This window comes from Triticum aestivum, chromosome 6B (assembly GCF_018294505.1).
Source record: "Triticum aestivum cultivar Chinese Spring chromosome 6B, IWGSC CS RefSeq v2.1, whole genome shotgun sequence".
Lineage (NCBI taxonomy): Eukaryota > Viridiplantae > Streptophyta > Magnoliopsida > Poales > Poaceae > Triticum > Triticum aestivum.
The window spans coordinates 104,956,077-104,977,022 of NC_057810.1; positions in this window are offsets into that span (position 1 = coordinate 104,956,077).

A 20,946-nucleotide genomic window follows, 5' to 3' on the forward strand; every position below is an offset into this window, starting at 1 on the left:
TGATACTTTTCGCCATATGAATTTGACTGACAAAGATCTTAAATTGTCTACTACTGTTTTCCATGGGGTGGTGCCTGTTAAGTCGGCATATCCAGTGGGTAAGATAACATTGGAAGTGGCTTTTGGCAGTGACCATGACTACATGGCTGAAAAATTGACCTTTGAGGTGGTCAAGATCAAGAGTCCTTATCACACTTTATTTGGACGGCTGCCTTATGCCAAATTTATGGCCTGACTTTGTTATGTTTATTTGCAGATTAAAATGCCGGGTCATAAGGGCGCCATCACGGTGCACGGTGATAGGAAGATAGCTCTGGAGTGTGAAGAGGGAGATGCTACTTATGCTGAGTCTGTTTGTGCAACAGAGGAGTTAAAGTTCTACAAAGATAATGTTGATCCGGCAGATATGACCCCCTTGAAGAAGCCAACCACGGAGCATGACCCTTTGTTGAAGTTTAAGTCGGCAGATGATACTAAACAAGTTGATTTTGGCCCTGGCGACTCATCCAAGCAGTTCAGTATCAGTGCTAACCTGGATCTGAAATAGGAAAGCGCGCTCATCGAGTTTATCCGTGAGAACCGGGATATCTTTGCATGGAAGCCTTTACACATGCCAGGTGTACTGAGGGAACTCGCTGAGCACACTCTTAATGTTAATCCAAAATTTCAGCCAGTCAACCAATTCCTTCGTCGTTTTAATGAAGAACGGTGCAGGGCCATTAGGGAAGAAGTGGTCTGCCTCTTGGCAGCTGGGTTCATCATTGAAGTTTTTCGTCCTGAATGGTTGGCTAACCCGGTGCTAGTACTTAAGAAAAACAGCACCTGGCACATGTGCATGGATTACACAAATCTTAATAAGGCCTGTTTAGCTGACCCTTTTGCTCTCCCTCGTATTGATCAGATCATTGATGCTACAGCGGATTGTGAGCATTTGAGTTTTTTGGATGCTTATTCTAGTTAACATCAGAACAAGATGGTTGTTAAGGACCAGGAGAAGACAACTTTCATCACTCCCTTTGGAGCCTTCTGCTATATGTCTATGCCTTTTGGGCTCAAGAGTGCCCAGGCGACTTATCAGCGATGTGTTTAGAATTGCCTTCATGACCAGATTGGATGCAATGTTCATGCTTATGTGGATGATATTGTTGTGAAGTCCAGGAAGAAGGAGACTTTGATAGATGATTTGAAAGAGACCTTTGACAATCTCTGGGTCTACAAGATGATGCTTAACCCGGACATGTGTGTCTTTGGGGTGCCAGCAGGCAAGCTCTTGGGTTTTTTGGTTTCTGAAAGAGGCATTGAAGCTAACACGGAGAAAATCAAGGCTATCACTTCTTTGGCTAAGCCAGTGTGTATTAATGATGTAGAGCGTCTGGTGGGTCATATTGCAGCTTTAAGCCGGTTCATAAGCCGTTTGGGCGAAAAGGCTATCCTTCTGTATCAGATGATGAAGAAAACATATCATTTTGTCTGGAGTGATGCTGCCAATCAGGCGTTTGAGGCATTGAAAAAACAGCTGGCTGAGCCGCCAATCCTTGCAGCTCCTATTGATAAGGAGCCCTTATTGTTATATGTGGCTGCTAATAGCCGAGCCGTCAGTGTGGCAATTATTGCAGAAAGGAAGGAATCGGGCAAGGAATATCCGGTTCAGTGGCCGGTTTATTATGTTAGTGAGGTACTCATTGAATCTAAGCAGAGGTACCCACATTGGCAGAAGCTGGTTTATGGGGTGTTCATGGCTAGTCATAAATTGAAGCAGTATTACTTCGGTCATCCCATCATTGTGGTCAGTTCTGCTCCCTTAGGGGGTATTATTCAAAACAGGGAAGCCACAGGTCAGGTAGCCAACTGGGCCAATGAGCTTGGACCCCATGGTTTGAAGTATATGCCTCCGACAGCTATCAAGTCTCATGCACTTGTGGACTTCATCAATGACTGGATAGAGTTGCAGATGCCTGAGGAGAAGCCAGATAACACATATTGGACTATTCACTTTGATGGATTCAGGCAGTTGGAAGGCTCGGGAGCTGGAGTTATTTTGACTTCCCCACGAGGTGATAATTTTTGTTATGTTTTAAGGTTGATGTTCCCTTGTACTAATAATGCAGCTAAGTATGAGGCCTTGCTCCATGGTCTTCGGATGGCTAAAGAGATGAATCTAAGACGGGTGAGGTGTTTTGGCGACTCAGATTTGGTGGCTCGGCAAGTTTCGAGAACTTGTGATTCCAAAGATCCAGTCATGGCGGCTTATCCCTGAGAGGTTGATGCTATTGCCGATCATTTCAAGGGTTACCAAGTGGAACATGTTGATCGCAGGAAAAATGAGGTGGCTGATGCTTTAAGCCGGCTAGGGTCCCTACGTAAGCTGGTACCACCTAATGTTTTCCTTTATATTTTGCATAATCCTTTGGTTAAATTGCCTACGGAGGAAGATCTTGCTATTCCTGACCCGGAGGCGCAGTTGGTGGCGGCTCTTAATGCTATTCCTGATTGGATAATTCCATATTTGGCTTATATGACCAGGGGTGAGTTGCCTAAAGATGAAACTTTGGCCAGGCAGATAACCCGGCGGTCTAAGTCAATGACTATTGTTAATGGCGAGTTGCACCAACGCAGTGTTACAGGGGCGTTTCAACGTTGTATTTCTCGTGAGGAGGGCCATGAGATTCTATGAGAGATTCATGTAAGAGATTGTGACCATCATGACGGCTCTAAGTCTCTTGTGGCTAAGGCTTTCCGTCATGGGTTCTATTGGCTGACGGCTCATGCTGATGCAGAGGATTTGGTGAGCAAGAGTGATGGTTGTCAGAAATTTTCAAGAAGAGCTCATGTGCCAGCTCAAGAATTAAGGATAATTCCAATTACTTGGCTGTTTGCAGTCTGGGGGGCTGGATGTGGTTGGACCTTTTAGAAGATCCAAGGACAAAAAGACTCACCTCTTGGTGGCGGTTGACAAGTTTACAAAGTGGGTTGAGGCAGAGCTGGTCAGCAACTGTGACGCGGCAACAACGGTTCAATTCGTCAAAAAGGTGATTTTCCATTTTGGCTACTGATAATGGCACTAATCTATCTAAAGGGGCTATGAAAGAATTTTTTCAACAAGAACATATTTGACTTGATGATTCATCTGTGGCCCACCCCCAGTCCAATGGTCAAGCTGAAAGAGCCAATCAAGAAATCTTGAGAGGCATAAAACCCCGGCTTATAGTCCCTTTGCAGAGGACGCCGGGTTGTTGGGTTGAGGAGTTGCCTTCGGTGCTATGGAGTATTAATACTACCCCAACAGATCTACGGATTACACGCCTTTCTTCATGGTTTACGGAGCAGAGGCGATTCTTCCTAGTGACCCATCACGACTCGTCCTGTGTGGCGGCTTATGTTGAAGCTGATAATGAAAAAGCACGTCAGGATGCTCTTGACCTTCTGGATGAGGAGCGTGACCTTGCGGCGGCTCATTCAGCGATTTACCAGGAAGATCTGCGTCATTATCATAGCCACCGGGTTAAAACCAGGACCTTTGAAGAAGGTAACTTGGTGCTCCGGCTCATCCAGGGTCAAACAGATATGCACAAGTTATCCCCACCTTGGGAAGGGCCTTTTGTGGTCAACAAAAATCTGAACAACGGGTCATACTACCTCATTGATGTTCGAGACCACAAGGACTCATGCACGTCGGAGGAGGAGACCCGTCAGCCGTGGAACATTGCTCATCTTCGGCCTTATTACACCTGAGCCACCGGCTCTTGTGATGTACATACTTCTACCAATGTATATATTATGATTAGTATAATAAAGCTGGCATCCCTGATAATTCAGGGCCTCTGTCGTTTCTTTTCTGATAATCCGAGTCTTTATTGTCAATTCATAAGATCACTTGGGAGCTTCCTGCTCATTGAGCATAGCTATGACTACCCTCTTGATCCATCTTGCATGCCTTCTTACAAATAACATGGGGGTCTCCTACTCATTGAGCGTAGCTATGACTACCCTACTGATCGGGCTTATACGCCTTGATTGAAATATTACTTGGGGGCTCCTTGTTAATGAACAAAGCTTTGTTTACCCTTTTAACAGGCTTGGATGCCAGGTGTATTCACCAAAAATCTGGATTATCCTGCCTTTGTATGCCTGCCAGTCCGACCAGGTAATCCTGGAATGACTCATCGTACTCTTGACAGTCAACCTTACAAAGACCCTGAACTTGTCAAAGTTAAAACAAGGATTGGTCATGTGAGGCCCGCTTACAGGTTTGAATTAAGGATTAACTTAGTGGCTGTGTGGCCCTTGAATAGCACTTGACATTGATGCTTGGCAGCCTATGAAGGCCTTGTTTTTCTGATTTGTATTTGCTTTGAACATTTTTTGGGTTCATCTCTTGTACCATATTGATATATGGTTTAAAATTGATTCGGGCCATGTCGCCTTGATCCTTATAATTCATATTTGAATATATTTGGAGTTTTGATAACCCGACCTAGCTTTGGACGATAAGTCGCCAGTGTGCTTTGATTATGTTCTTGGAGTTCTGCACTCTAAATCTTTGGGATGTTACCCTTGCTGCATACAGCGTTGTAAGCCGGCAGTATGAACAAATTGCACAGGGCGTTGCGCTCTAATTCTTTGGGCTATTACCCTTACTACATATGGCGTGGTAAGCCGGCAGTATGAACAAATATCACAGGTATGTTATTTACTTGTTATGAGTATACGATGTTTTGATTAACCCACCCTGGTTATGGACTATACAGTCACCAGTGGATTTTCTATGGGGTATTCTAACCCGCCCTGGGGTAAACTGACAGGCCACATGTCATCTGCTTGTGTGCAGGGAATATGATAAGTATGGTCTGCCTGATTGATGATATTGTAAGCATAAGTGGCAGATCTTCAACATCAGATCGGCGGCTCAAAATTGTTATGCAAATAGACATGCATGATGGCCTGGCAGATCATGGTTTTTTATCTAGCCTATTACATGGCTCCCCGAGCCCAAATGATTAAGTGTTTTTTTTAAAAAGCACAGTACGGCGATGTAGATTAAGGAATCACCCCATGGATCAAGTCTCCTGGTCTTGGCAGGTTGAGGCTTCCGGGTCATCCTGCGCCGGTTCTTCTTCTTCCTCCGTCGTCTGGAAGTTAGGCGATTGAGGGAGTCCTGGATTAAGGGGTCCTCGGGCGTCCGAGCTACGTAACATGGGCCGGACTGATGGGCCGTGAAGATACAAGGCATAAGACCTTTCCCCGTGTCCGGATGGGATTTTCCTTTGCGTGGATGGCAAGATTGGCGTCCGGATGTGTAGTTTCCTTCCTCTGTAAACACTACAAAAAAATACACTTCCGTGATGATACGTGTTTGTCACGGTAGGTCACGTTTTTTGTCATGCATGTACATCCATGACGATTTTATGACAAAATCAAGATAGTCATACCTGTGCTGTCGTAGAAGTGTTCCATGACATTACCAAAATTATCGTTAAGGTTGACCGACATGTGGCATCCACCGTAATGGCTCATCGTTAAGCTACCAGGTCCGGTTTTGGATCCGATAACCCGCTAACAGCCATGACCAATGCCGATTTTCCACGTGTAAAATTCTCATTGGCTGACGGAACCACGTGTCAGCTCCGCGTTAGCACAGGTGTCACTCATCCAGTGGTCGAGATGCGCCTATGATATGTTGACACGTGGATTGGCCCAAAAGTGGCCCATAAAGATTAAATGGGCCGGCCCAACTAAAGGCCCACAAGATTCAGTGGACCATAATGGGCCGGCCCAGCTAAAGGCCCACAAGATTTTGCAGACCATAATGGACCGGCCCAGCTAAAGGCCCAACATTCTTAGTTAAGGCCCGTACAGCTAGTGTCAAATCGGCTCGTCAACGACCCGTCCTAAACTTGTCATCATCATGGCCCATGGTCACTTCTGGCCCGTTAACAGTCCGGTAAGTATTTGGGCCGAATGACAGCCCGCTGTATTTCCACCCTGTTAAAGGTCCTGCTTCATTTGGGCCCATTTATAGGCCATTGAAACTTTCGGCCCATAAACGACCGTGAATGATTTGGGTCATATTCGGCCATATCTGACATTCAGCTTGTTGTGATTTTTGGCCTGTTAACGTCGGACGAAATCCATGGGCCATATGTGGCCCAACATCACATCGGGCCTATTAAAGGCCCATATAAAAATGACACTTATCAAGCCCCACCGAACTTGAGCCTGTTAAAGGCCCGTGTAGTAGGTCGGCACATTTACGGCCCGTCCGAATTTCGGCCTGTGAACGATCCGCATTGTAAATGGGACACCATTTTGGCCTACTAAGACCAGTGGGTTATTTGGCACAATCAGGGCCCAGTCTCACTTTCGGCCTATTAAAGGCCCATGTTTTTTATGGGCTCGAGATATTTACACCTGTAAACGGCCTGTCATTACTGAGGGCTCAAATTATGTTTAGGCCTGTTAAACGCCCACTATGGGAACAGGCCTACCAGAAAAATGTGAAAGCTTATACTGATTTAGGCCCAGATATTTTTAGTGGGCTATATGCAAATTTCAGCCCATAATCGTTTTTAGCCCAATTGGAATGGGCCCGATGAATGTTGGCATGTTGGGATCCTACGAAGGTTTCGGCCGAATACATTACTAAGATAAACCTACACTATACAAAAATAGTGTCGTAATTACTGCAGCCTTTGGCAGCATCATAAATGATGTATCACAAAAAAATAAATTTCAACCATACAACAAAAGGCCTGTTGGTAGAAAGTTTACAGTCCTTGCAGATAAAAGCACCATCAGATGTATAGAAGCACATATCATTTAACCTGAGTGCTATATCTCTCCACCTTTTTTTTGACCAGTGAAAACAGCAGGAGAGCCTCCCACTCTTGTTTTTCTTTTTTATTTATTGAAATGTTAACCAATGGTTAACATTAAGAGAATAGTATGTTTTACATGGCTTTAACAAGAATGTTGTAGGCACTAAACTAGTGTATGTAAAACAAGAAATTAAATAGACAAAGAGCTGCTAAAGCCTTCTAAAAAGGTTAAATTTTGAGGGTTGATCCTATAACCCAAGATCACAAAATCTTCCTTGAGTTTCCTCAGCCATTCATTGTGTGTGGCCGTCTCTCCATCAAATATATCTCTCCACCTTCAGGCACAATGATCTCCAACCATACAACAAAATAATGTATTCTCTATTTCCTCACATTCATTGACATCTAAGGATAAAGAGACATGGTTTAAAATAGGATGAACATAGTATGCCATCATTCATATCATGGGCAAATAGATATAAAACAAACAGGCTATTGTATCATTGTGTGTGCACGTGAACATCACAAATAGATTACAGATCAAGACCAAAAAAATATCCTTCATCTCTTTTAAACCATGTAAGGTGAAATGATACGTTAAGAAAGCTGTGTATAAAAGTGAACAGAGTAACTGACATTGGCTGCAAACCAAGCAGTTAAATGAACACATCACAGTACCAATCGGTTCAAAGGTAGGAGGAGAAAGGACTTACAACAACGACTTGAACTGGTGTGTTCATGCCTTCATCTTCCTGGTATGGCAATCCTTGAAGATTTGCACTGCATTCGGTTCAGGTTCTTTTTGATCCGCACGGGCTTTCCTTTGTATTTGGAACAAGTCAATATAGATACGATAATATGGCACAAAAAGAAGAAGGAAGTAGCAGCTATTTACAAGAGCCTCGCAGTGTGCAATATAGTTACGAGATCCTGTTGTCTGTTGGAATTTCACTTTAGAACGGTTGGTCTTGTTCTTCAAACAGTTAGCCTAGAAGAAGATACACTTGTAAGGCACATACATAAATATAAGTTCAATATGTGGTATGATCAAATACATATACCCTACCTGATACTTTGGATCAGACCAGTGTTTAACAAGGGCTGTCCAGTCTTCATCTGTAATATATTCCACTGGAGATGTTTGGGCGTTTTCATTGTTATCCTTGCCTTCAAAGTGAGATTTTCTAAGGTGGTACCGATACTGTCGCAGAGCAGACTGAAAAACATGAGTGCATGCTTGTTTAGATGCATCATCTTTCGGATCCAACTTGAACCTCAACTGTTGAAAAAAGAATGTGAGTCTTATTAGGAGGAAGCTAGAAAGTATGGGACACAACAAGACAATATTACTAATTGCAATGAATAACATTACTACGGATAAATGGTCAAGGAAGGTGTTAAACTGGGTATTGTCTTTATCATTCCTGTACTAGATCCATGTTGGGAGGATACGTGCATGACACCTAGCGGCAACGACTGCCTCTGATACTAACTTGGCTGAATCTGTAGCATCACCTGACCTTTTTAAACCTGCCTCAAAATGAATCTCGATTCTTCCTCCTTTAGATTTTGTTAATCTGTCAAGCATTATCCCTAATGTATGTTTCCGCTTGCACCGTGGTGCTAGTTCAACAACGAATATGGAAAGTGTTAGTACACATCTAACTATGAGAGTACATATAAAGGAGCATGCAACTGCAACTTGACTCAGTCAGGTACCGTCTTGGTGTTGATGCTCATGAGGTTCATCTGATCTTGCCAAGTCCTGTTGTGTCAGCAGTGCTTCGGAAGTAGTGTTAGGTGTGAAGGCAGCTTGGGAACTGGCCAATTCCGGAGCAAACGAACGTAACTCGTTGAGATGCTGGTACAGTTGAAGCGGATTCTGCAGCTGGTGGAGCACGTGATACTATGTTTTTAGATTTAGCCGGTGGACTTGGACCTTCTACTGCACTATAAGTACCAGCAGAATCTCGAGCGCAGATCTTTTTCCGTTTCACTCGACGAGTAACACCATCCCTTACTATATTCTTTTCCTTGCTCTTTTTTGACTTTGCCATGTCAAGCCGTATCCACAACACAAAGAATAAAACCGCTCTTTAGAACTCATTGATGCATGATAAAGACAAGCAATACTTTGATGTAAGACAACCATATGAGGATGGTGCAAGAAAAACAGGATGGCGTGACATATTCAGAACTACAATGTGTAAACCAAGAAGAAGGATTTTTAAGAAAATGGAAGTAATGCAAGCTAGACACCATATGAAAGATACAACCAATATCACTCTGCCAAGTTTAAAGTGTCTTGCCATAAGTGGAAATTCGAAAAATTAGAAGCAGTACAACATAGAAATCAATGCAAGATGCAACCACTATCAAACTGCCATGTTAAAAGCGTCCAATCATGAGTGACTGATGCGGGATACACAACAACAATACTTTGATTTAAGAACATGGTATGATAGATAGATGCAGTGTATTCTAGACACAGAAATGCATGTCATATGGACATGTATAACGTATAAACTCAGCAGGTGTAATTTAATGAAAATAGAAGAAATACATGCTAGACAACATATGCAACATGAAACCGATTATCACACTGTCAAGTTAGAGCAAGCACCTGCGATGGTGGAGTATGGGAGATGAACTCATCATGTAGACTTGGGACTTCAACTTCATTAGCAGTAGCAGTGGCAAATCTAGAGAGTCTCTATTTGTGTCAGTGCGGAGGACCACCACCATCCCCTAACTTACTCTTTTCCTTCCTATTTTCTGATATTGCCTTATGAAGTCAAAACCACAAGAAGATGAATAAAATTAGCTCTGCATAACTGGTCGATGCATGATACAGACGAACACTACTTCGATGTAAGGCAAGCGCGGGATAGGAGGATGGAATATATACAAAAAAGACAACATTGCATGTTCACACGTACGATAGGAGAATGGAATATGTATGAAAAATAGTAAGTAGAAGGCATTTCAACAAAATTAGAAGAAATGAAAGCTAGGCAAAATATGAACATGCAACCAATAGCACTCTATCAGGTAAAAAGTGTCTCGTCGCAAGTGCCATTTCAAGAAATTAGAAGCCGTACAAGATAGAAGACAATGCAAGATGCAACCTACATCACAGTCCCAAGTTAAATGTGTCTTATGGGTAAGTGATCGTTGCAGGTATAAGTTGTAAGCTACGTAGATGCAATTCAACATAATCAGAAGTAATACAAACAAGACATCATACGGAACACGCAACCACATATAACAGTTCCAAATTAGAGCAAGCACCTATGATGGTGGAGTAGGGGAGATATGCTCATCATGTACACGTATTTTCTAGAAACAGGAACATGTGTCATATTCACAGGCATTATGTGTAAAGTTAGCAGATGCAATTCAAAAAAGTTAGAAGCAATACAAGCTAGACATCATACGCAACATGAAACCACATATAATAGTGCCAAGTTAGAGCAAGCACCTATGATGGTGGAGTAGGGGAGATGTGCTCATCATCTACACAGCTACGTTGACTGTCCAGCCTTGTGTTGTCTTGCGAATCTTGTTGGCAGTATGGTGGAGTAGAATATGTAGAGACCCTCTGTTTGAGTTGCTCCGAAGGACCACCATCATCCGCTGTCGTACTAATTTCCTTTAGCTTTTATGACTTTCCATTGTGAAGTCAAACCGATAAGAAAAAGGAATAAAATTCGCTCTTTAGAACTCATTCATGTATGATACTGACGAACACTACTCGGATGAAAGGCAAACATATGATGCGAGGATGGAATATGTACGAAAAACAAGATGTCATGACATATTCACAGCTTTGATGTGGTAACTAAGGAGAAGGCATTTCAACAAATTAGAAGTACTGCAAGCTAGACACCATATGAAAGATGCAACAAATATCACTCTGCCAAGTTCAAACTGTATGGCGTTTCAACAAATTAGAAGCAGTACATGCTATAAATCATATGCAAGACACAACCAATATCACAGTGGCAACTTAAAGGTGCCTTATCATAAGTGACTGATGCGGGATATGCAAGAATAGTAGTCTGATGTAAGAACATGGTGTGATCAGATATAGTATGTTCTCGAAAGAAGAACACGTGTCATATTCACAAGCATTATGTGTAAGGTAAGTAGATGCAATTCAACAAAGTTAGTGTAAGAGCATCTAATGCCACCCCTTGTTGGTTTTGGAGTATTGATGACAAACTTGGCTGAGGGACTAATGTGTTTGTGAGAATTGCAGGATAACACAGGTAGTAGTCCCATATGGATTCGATTTACCTACCGGAGATGACCCCTAAAAATGTGTGAAGACATTGAAGATAATGGTGGTCTGTGAAGATATTCACATTGAATACTATGACATGAGAAGACATCACATGAAGACTATGGAGCGCGAAGACATAGTTGTTTCATAGTTTCCTTTTCTTCTTTGTTGAGTCATAGAAACCACTGCACTGTTAAGTGGTGTCCAAGTGAACAAAGTCAGAGTGACTGAAGTGATGCTCAACCAAAACCTATGTCTTCGAGCGTAGACAATGGGAGCAAATCTTATCCAGAGTTGGATGAGTCAGCTTTACTTGTAGCCCAAGTCAAGCTGTCGTGTGTGTTTGAAATCTGACTGTTGGACACGTGCCAGTTCCTTAGTGACCCAGGGTCATTTCGGACAAATCAGGTCGGGTTGCCTCCTGGCTATGAATAGCCCACCCCCTACACCATAAATTGGTGGCTGCTTAGAGTTAGTGCACGGCTTTTGTCATTCGAGAGCAACCCGCCTCCGAAGCATTTGAGAGAGAGAGAGAGATCCTTGCGAGGACAAAGCCCAAAACACCCAGAGCCCAAAAGAGTGTTTGGCACCACTGAAGTCTTTCTGTCCGCGTGATCTAAAGACTTGTTACACTTGAGGACTGTGAATCCTCCAGCCGGTTAGGCGTCGCGTTTTGAGCATCCAAGAGTCATTGTGGATTGCCGGTGAACAAAGTCTGTGAAGGTTTGGAAGTCTACCTTGAAGACTTACCAGAGTGATTGGGCGAGGACTAAGTGTCCTTAGCTCAAGGGGAATAAGGTGAAGACACGATCGTTTGAGTTAAATCTCAGCCTCTCTAACCAGACATACAATTGTCACAGCAACTGGAACTGGTCCAACAAATCCCTTTCCTCACCAAGCTACTGGTTCTATCTCTTACTTCTCTTTTCTTATAGTTTGTCTTCGTGAAGTCATTTCCTGCTTGCATTATCTGTTTGACTTCACTATGTGACAACTATTGTTGTTTGGCTTCATACTATCTTCCATCCCGATCCATTCTACCTAGCTGCTAATAGTCTTAATGCTTTCACTTCATTGAATACTTGACTATGGCTCGCCTAGTGTAGTCTACCTTCCGCTGCTTGTCAATAGGTTCATTTCTATTGTTTGTATTCGAAACTCCCATGTTTTGAAGACTTCCATAAAAATTTCCTATGCCCCCTCTACTCGATAACTACCACTTTCAATTGGTATCAGAGCAAGGTACTCCCTTGTTCTGTGTGATATGGTTTAACCACCTAGAGATTTAGCTATGTCGACTGCAGGGATAATCAAAGTCTCTGCTGCGTGCCCTGTCTTCGATGGCACTGATTACCCCTACTGGAAGAATAAGATGTGAATGCATCTTGAAGCCATTGATGTCGACCTCTGGTATGTCGTCAAGAACGGCATTCCCAAGACCGGTGAAGGTGTCACCCCTGCTGATGTCAAGAAGTTTGTTCAACTGGATTCTACTACCAAGAACATTGATACGTCTCCGTCGTATCTATAATTTTTGATTGTTCCATGCCAATATTATTCAACTTTCATATACTTTTGGCAACTTTTTATATTATTTTTGGGACTAACATATTGATCCAGTGCTTAGTGCCAGTTCCTGTTTGTTCCATGTTTTATGTTTTGCAGAAACCCCATACCAAACGGAGTCCAAAAGGGATAAAAACGGACGGAGAATTATTTTGGAATATTTGTGATTTCTGGGAAGTAAAATCAACGTGAGATGGTGCCCGAGGTGGCCACGAGACAGGGGCCCACACCCACTCTAGGTGGGCGCGCCCCCCACCCTCCTAGGCACCCCGTAAGGCGGTTGATGCCCTTCTTTGGCCGCAAGAAAGCTAATTTTTGGAAAAAGATCTGAGCGAAAGTTTCAATCCAATCGAAGTTACGGATCACCGGATATAAAAGAAACGGTGCAAGGGCTGAATCCCAGAACGCAAAAACAGAGAGAGACAGAGATACAGATCCAATCTCGGAGGGGCTCTCGCCTCTCCCATGCCATGGGAGCCAAGGACCAGGGGGGAAACCCTTCTCCCATCTAGGGAGAAGGTTAATAAAGAAGAAGAAGAAGGGGGGCTCTCTCCCCCTGGCTTCCGTTGTCGCCGGAACACCGCCGGGGGTCATCATCATCACCGTGATCTTCACCAACACCTCCACCAACTTCACCAACATCTCCATCACCTTCCCCCTCTATCTACAGCGGTCCACTCTCCCGCAACCCGCTGTACCCTCTACTTGAACATGGTGCTTTATGCTTCTTATTATTATCCAATGATGTGTTGCAATCCTATGATGTCTAAGTAGATTTTCGTTGTCCTATTGGTGGTTGATCAATTTCTATGATTGATTTAATTTGCTTTTGGTTATGTTGTTGTCCTTTGGTGCCCATCATATGAGCGCGCGCGTGGATCACACCATAGGGTTATTTGTATGTTGATAGGACTATGTATTGGAGGGCAAGAGTGACAGAAGCTTCAACCTAGCATAGAAATAGATGCATACGGGAATGAAGGGGGACCAATATATCTTAATGCTATGGTTGGGTTTTACCTTAATGAACGTTAGTAGTTGTTGATGCTTGCTAATAGTTCCAATCATAAGTGCATAGAATTCCAAGTTAGGGATGACATGCTAGCAGTGGCCTCTCCCACATAAAACTTGCTATCGGTCTAGTAAAGTAGTCAATTGCTTAGGGACAATTTCACAACTCCTACCACCACTTTTCCACACTCGCTATATTTACTTTATTGCATCTTTATATAAACAGCCCCTAGTTTATATTTATGCGTTCTTTACTATCTTGCAAACCTATCCAACAACACCTACAAAGTACTTCTAGTTTCATACTTATTCTAGGTAAAGCGAACGTCAAGCGTGCGTAGATTCGTATAAGTGGCAGATAGGACTTGAGAGAGTATTTGTTCTACCCTTAGCTCCTCATTGGGTTCGACACTCTTACTTATCGAAAGAGGCTACAAATATCCCGTATACTTGCGGGTCATCAAGACCTTTTTCTGGCGTCATTGCCGGGGAGTCATAGCGTGGGTTGAAGATTCTCGTGTGTGCTTGTTTGCTTTATCACTAAGTAATTTTTATTTGCTATTCTTAGTTATTTTCTATCTTTAGTTAAGGGTAGGAAATGCAAAATACAAAAAAATTAGTTGTACCTACTGCACCAATGGTTGAAGAACCACTCAAAATCTATCACACTACTGAAGCTTTGTACTTGGATCATCTTCGATCCCTATGTGCTCGTGCTGAAACCCCAACTAGCTTAGTTGAGGGCAAATCTTTAGATGAGCATGCTTGTTATGTGTGACACTGTATATCTGAAAAAGGGTAACTTCTACTGGATCAAATTTATCGTTTGCAATGCTATGCTTGGACTTTATGTGAAATATATGATGTTACTTGTTGTTCTGAAAACCCTAAGAAACACCTTCCCTACCAATGTGAGTTTAGTGATAATGGAATCGTATCCTCGTATGCTAAGGGTGTTTAGAATTACTATGATGTTCAACAAATTGAAGAATTTGTTGCTTTTAAGGGTGCTTATGAAATTGCTTCTTTGATTGAAAAGTATGATGCTCCTCTCTACAAATCTGAAAATTTTGCCATACTTAAATATTGCTATGATAATTATGCTTCTAATGCCTATGTTAAACCATATATTGAGGACTCCTCCGCTGTCCAAGAAGAGAGTAATATTTTGCAGGAAGCTATGGAAAAAGAAATTGATGAAACCGTGAGGTCATTGGATGAAAAAGATGATGAGGAGAGCGAAGAAAAAAAGGAGGAAGAGCGGATTAGCTACCCGTGCCCACCTTAATGAGAGTAACTCTTCAACTCATACATTGTTTAATTCCCCTTCGTGCTTACCGAAGGATGATTTCTATGATGATTGTTATGACCCCGTTGATTCTCTTGAAATATCCCTTTTTGATGATGCTTGCTATGCTTGTGGCGAAGATGCCAATACGAATTATGCTTATGGAGATGAACTTGCCATAGTTCCTTATGTTAAACATGAAATTATTGCTATTGCACCCACACATGATAGTTCTATTATCATTTTGAATTCTCCAAACTACGCTATATCGGAGAAGTTTGTGCTTATTAAGGATTATATTGATGGGTTGCCTTTTACCATTGCACATGATGATTTTGATAGATATAATATGCATGCGCTTGCTGCTCCTACTTGCAATTATTATGAGAGAGGAACTATATCTCCACCTCTCTATGTTTCCAATAGGATAAAATTGCAAGAAATTGCTTATACTATGCATTGGCCTTTACGTGGTGTGCATGAATTGTTCTTTTATGACATGCCGATGCATAGGAAGAGAGTTAGACTTCATTGTTGCATGATATTTATTACCTTGTGCTCACTACTAAATTACAAATCATTGTTAATTAAAATTGGCTTTGATATACCTTGGGATCCGGGTGGATCCATTACTTGAGCACTTTATGCCTAGCTTAATGGCTTTAAAGAAAGCGCTGCCAGGGAGACAACTCAGAAGTTTTAGAGAGTCATTTATTTCTGTTGTGTGCTTTCATATAGTTTAAAAACAAAATAAAAATAAAGAGGGGAACCGAAAACTTTTCAAAAAGGAAAGTGAAAGTTAGAAAGACAAGCATTGTTGAAGTGGGAGCTAGCCTTGAACTTTGTTCATGCTCACGGAAACTTTGTGGATCTTGATTACAGAAACTTTTCAACAAAAATAATTATCCCCTTGTACAATTCCATTGTATTATATAAAAATAATGTGCCAAGGTTTGCCTTTAGGATGTTTACAATGCTTGTTGGTTTGTATGGTGCAGGACAGAAACTTTGGCTGTAGTGCGCGATTTTACATTTTTAACTGGAAATTCAAATGGTTCTCATTCTTTTTGCACTGTCTTGCTGTACAAATTGTTTATTATTCTAATTTTGGTAGAATATTTCGGGTATTATAAGTATGGTGGATGTTCAGATTGCTACAGACTATTCTGTTTTTGACAGATTCTGTTTTTGATGCATAGTTTGCTTGTTTTGATGAATCTATCAATTTATGTCAGTGGATTAAGCCATGGAAAAGTTATATTACAGTAGACATAATGCAAAAATAAAATATGAATTGGTTTGCAACAGTACCTAGAGTAGTGATTTGCTTTATTATACTAACGGATCTTACCGAGTTTTCTGTTGAAGTTTTGTGTGGATGAAGTGTTTTATCGAGGGTGACTCGATATGAGGAAAAGGAAGAGAGGCAAGAGCTCAAGCTTGGGGATGCCCAAGGAACCCCATGTAAATATTCAAGGATACTCAAGCGTCTAAGCTTGGGGATGCCCTGGAAGGCATCCCCTCTTTCTTCAACAAGTATCGGTATGTTTTCGGATTCGTTTCGTTCATGCGATATGCGCAAGTCTTGGAGCGTCTTTTGCATTTAGTTTTCACTTTTGTTTTATGCACCATGCTGGCATGAGATAGTCCTTGGTTGATTTATAGAATGCTCATTGCACCTCACTTAAATCTTTTGAGTATGGCTTTATAGAATGCTTCATGTGCTTCACTTATATCATTTGAAGTTTGGATTGCCTGTTTCTCTTCACATAGAAAACCGCCATTTGTAGAATGCTCTTTTGCTTCACTTATATTTGTTAGAGCATGGGAATATCTTTTGTAGAAAGAATTAAACTCTCTTGCTTTACTTATATCAATTTAGAGAGATGACAAGAATTGGTCATTCACATGGTTAGTCATAAAATTCTACATAAAACTTGTGGATCGCTGAATATGATATGTTTGATTCCTTGCAATAGTTTTGTGACATAGTGATGATAATATGTGGGAGGTACTAGTAGATGGTTGTGTTTAGTAAAGATGTTGGTGTTAAGGTTTGTGATTCCTGAAGCATGCATGCATGGTCTACTAACTATGTAACCAAATTGGCGCGCATTGTATTTTGATTGTTTATCTTTGCGTGAAGGTTGGGGCGCGCGATGGTTAACTCCTACCAACCTCCCCCTAGGAGCATGCGCATAGTACTTTGTTTCAAGGGCTAATAAATTTTTGCAATAAGTATTTGAGTTCTTTATGACTAATGTTGAGTCTATGGATTATACGCACTCTCACCCTTCCATCATTGCTACCCTCTTCGGTACCGTGCATTGCCCTTTCTCACCTTGAGAGTTGGTGCAAACTTCGCCGGTGCATCCAAACCCCGTGATATGATACGCTCTATCACACATAAGCCTCCTTATATCTTCCTCAAAACAGCCACCATACCTACCTATCATGGCATTTCCATAGCCATTCCGAGATATATTGCCATGCAACTTCCATCATCATCATATTCATGACTTGAGCATTCATTGTCATATTGCCTTGCATGATCGTAAGATAGCTAACATGATGTTTTCATGGCTTGTCCGTTTTTTGATGTCATTGCTACGCTAGATCATTGCACATCCCGGTACACCGCCGGAAGCATTATTATAGAGTCATATCTTTGTTCTAGTATCGAGTTGTAATATTGAGTTGTAAGTAAATAAAAGTGTGATGATCATCATTATAGAGCATTGCACCATGAAAAAAAAAGAAAAAAAGAAAAAAAAGAAAGGCCAAAGAAGCCTAAATAAAAAAGGGGGCGAAAGAAGCCTGCCCCAAAAAAAAGAGAAAAAAAGAAAAAGAAAGAAAAAGAAAAAGGGCAATGTTACTACCCTTTTACCACACTTGTGCTTTTGAGTAGCACCATGTTCTTCATATAGAGAGTCTCCTATGTTATCACTTTCATATACTAGTGGGAATTTTCATTATAGAACTTGGCTTGTATATTCCAACGATGGGCTTCCTCAAATGCCCTACGTCTTCATGAGCATTGATATTTTGAAAGACATGATTGTTTGTTGGGATGCCCTAAGTATTATTGTTTTTATGTCAAATGATAGACTATTGCTTTGAATCACTCGTGTCTTAATATTCATGCCATGATTAGACATATGATCAAGATTATGCTAGGTAGCATTCCACATCAAAAATTATCTTTTTTATCATTTACCTACTCGAGGACAAGCAGGAATTAAGATTGGGGATGCTGATACATCTCCATCGTATCTATAATTTTTGATTGTTCCATGCCAATATTATTCAACTTTCATATACTTTTGGCAACTTTTTATATTATTTTTGGGACTAACATATTTATCCGGTGCCTAGTGCCAGTTCCTGTCTGTTGCATGTTTTATGTTTCGCAAAAACCCCATACCAAACGGAGTCCAAACGGGATAAAAACGGACGGAGAATTATTCTGGAATATTTGTGATTTTTGGGAAGTAAAATCAACGCGAGACAGTGCCCGAGGTGGCCACGAGACAGGGGCCCACGCCCACTCCACGTGGGCGCGCTGCCCACCCTCCTGGGCACCCCGTAAGGCTGTTGATGCCCTTCTTTGGCCGCAAGAAAGCTAATTTTTGGAAAAAGATCTGGGCGAAGGTTTCAATCCAATCGGAGTTAAGGATCTCCAGATATAAAAGAAACAGTGCCAGGGCAGAATCCCAGAAAGCAGAAACAGAGAGAGACAGAGAGACAGATCCAATCTTGGAGGGGCTCTCGCCCCTCCCACACCATGGGAGCCAAGGACCAGGGGGAAACCCTTTTCCCATCTAGGGAGAAGGTCAAGGAATAAGAAGAAGAAGGGGGGCTCTCTCCCCCTTGCTTCCGGTGGCGCCGGAACGCTGCCGGGGGCCATCATCATCACTGCGATCTTCACCAACACCTCCGCCATCTTCACCAACATCTCCATCATCTTCCCCCCTCTATCTACAGCGGTCCACTCTCCCGCAACCCGCTGTACCATCTACTTGAAGATGGTGCTTTATGCTTCATATTATTATCCAATGATGTGGTGTCATCCTATGATGTCTGAGTAGATTTTCGTTATCCTATTGGTGGTTGATGAATTGCTATGATTGACTTAATTTGCTTGTGGTTATGTTGCTGTCCTTTGGTGCCCATCATATGAGCGCGCGCGTGGATCACACCATAGGGTTAGTTGTATGTTGATAGGACTATGTATTGGAGGGCAAGAGTGACAGAAGCTTCAACCTAGCATAGAAATTGATGCATACGGGAATGAAGGGGGACCAATATATCTTAATGCTATGGTTGGGTTTTACCTTAATGAACGTTAGTAGTTGCGGATGCTTGTGAATTGTTCCAATCATAAGTGCATAGAATTCCAAGTCAGGGATGACATGCTAGCAGTGGCCTCTCCCACATAAAACTTTCTATCGGTCTAGTAAAGTGGTCAATTGCTTAGGGACAATTTCACAACTCCTACCACCACTTTTCCACACTCACTATATTTACTTTATTGAATTTTTATCTAAACAGCCCCTAGTTTATATTTACGCGTTCTTTACTATCTTGCAGACCTATCCAACAACACCTACAAAGTACTTCTAGTTTCATACTTGCTCTAGGTAAAGCGAAGGTCAAGCGTGCATAGAGTCGTATCAGTGGCAGATAGGACTTGAGAGAGAGTATTTGTTCTACCTTTAGCTCCTCGTTAGGTTCGACACCCTTACTTATCGAAAGAGGCTACAACTATCCCGTATACTTGCAGTTCATCAAACATCATCTGTGGTCATCTGACCAAAGGACAGTATGGTCGTGTGAGTGCTCTGGAAACGTCGAAGCTAGTCTAGGACTGGCTCTCCAAGGTCAACGAAGGCGTCGCAACCCAGAGAGACTCAAGGATCGGTGTGCTTCGCAACCTCTTCAACCGCTTCAAGAGAAATGAAAATGTCCAGCTCACATTTGATCGCCTCACTGATATCGCAAATGAGCTTCATGCACTCGGCGCTACTGAGATCACCAAGCATGAAATCGTCAAGACACTCCTGAGATCACTTGACAGCTCGTTTGATACCCTAGCCCTGATGATTCAAGAACGCCTTGACTTCAAGTCACTCGATCCGTCTGACATACTTGAGAGGCTCAACACACATGAGTTTCAGCTATCTGAGAAAAGAGACATCTATGGTCCCAACTATGGCCGAACTCGCGCTTTGAAGGCTAAGGCTGTTTCCTCATCTGAAGAAGAATCTGAATGCAGTTCTGGTGATCCTGAAGACATTGGGAAGGAGCTTGCTATGCTTGTGAATAAGTTCCAAAAATTCACCAAGAAGAAAGGCTTCATAAAGTCTTCACGATCCAGCTCAAGAAATGATGAAGCTTCTACTCATGACCACAAGAAGAGAACATGCCACAAGTGCAAGAAACCTGGTCACTACATCTCTGAGTGTCCACAGTGGGACAATGAGAACAATAAGAAGAAGAGCAAGGAATATGATTCTGATGACAAGAAAAAGAAGAAATCCTCAAAGTCTTCTTCCAAGTCTTCGTCGAAGTCTTCATCACACAAGAAGAGTTCATCTTGCAAGGCTCGTGCTTTTGTTGGAAGGAGATGGATTCAGAGGAGGAGTCTGCTTCTGAGGAGGCGGAGGCGGAGTCCGTGGAGGAGTCCGACTTTGGAGTTGCAAGCCTAGCTCTAGCTACAGCCTATGTTGCCAAGTCCATCTTCAACACTGAAGACAATGTCTCCATCACCAATGCTGATGCTAATGACATGGACAACTCTGCTCCCACCTACTGCTTCATGGCACGTGGTGCCAAGGTAAACTCATGCGATGCTTACTTTCAAACATCAAGTGAAGATGAATCTGATTGTGAATCCAAACCTAGCTACAAAACACTTGCTAAAATTGCAACCGAACAACAGAAAGCCATGGAACATATTCAAAAATTGTTAGACAAAAGCG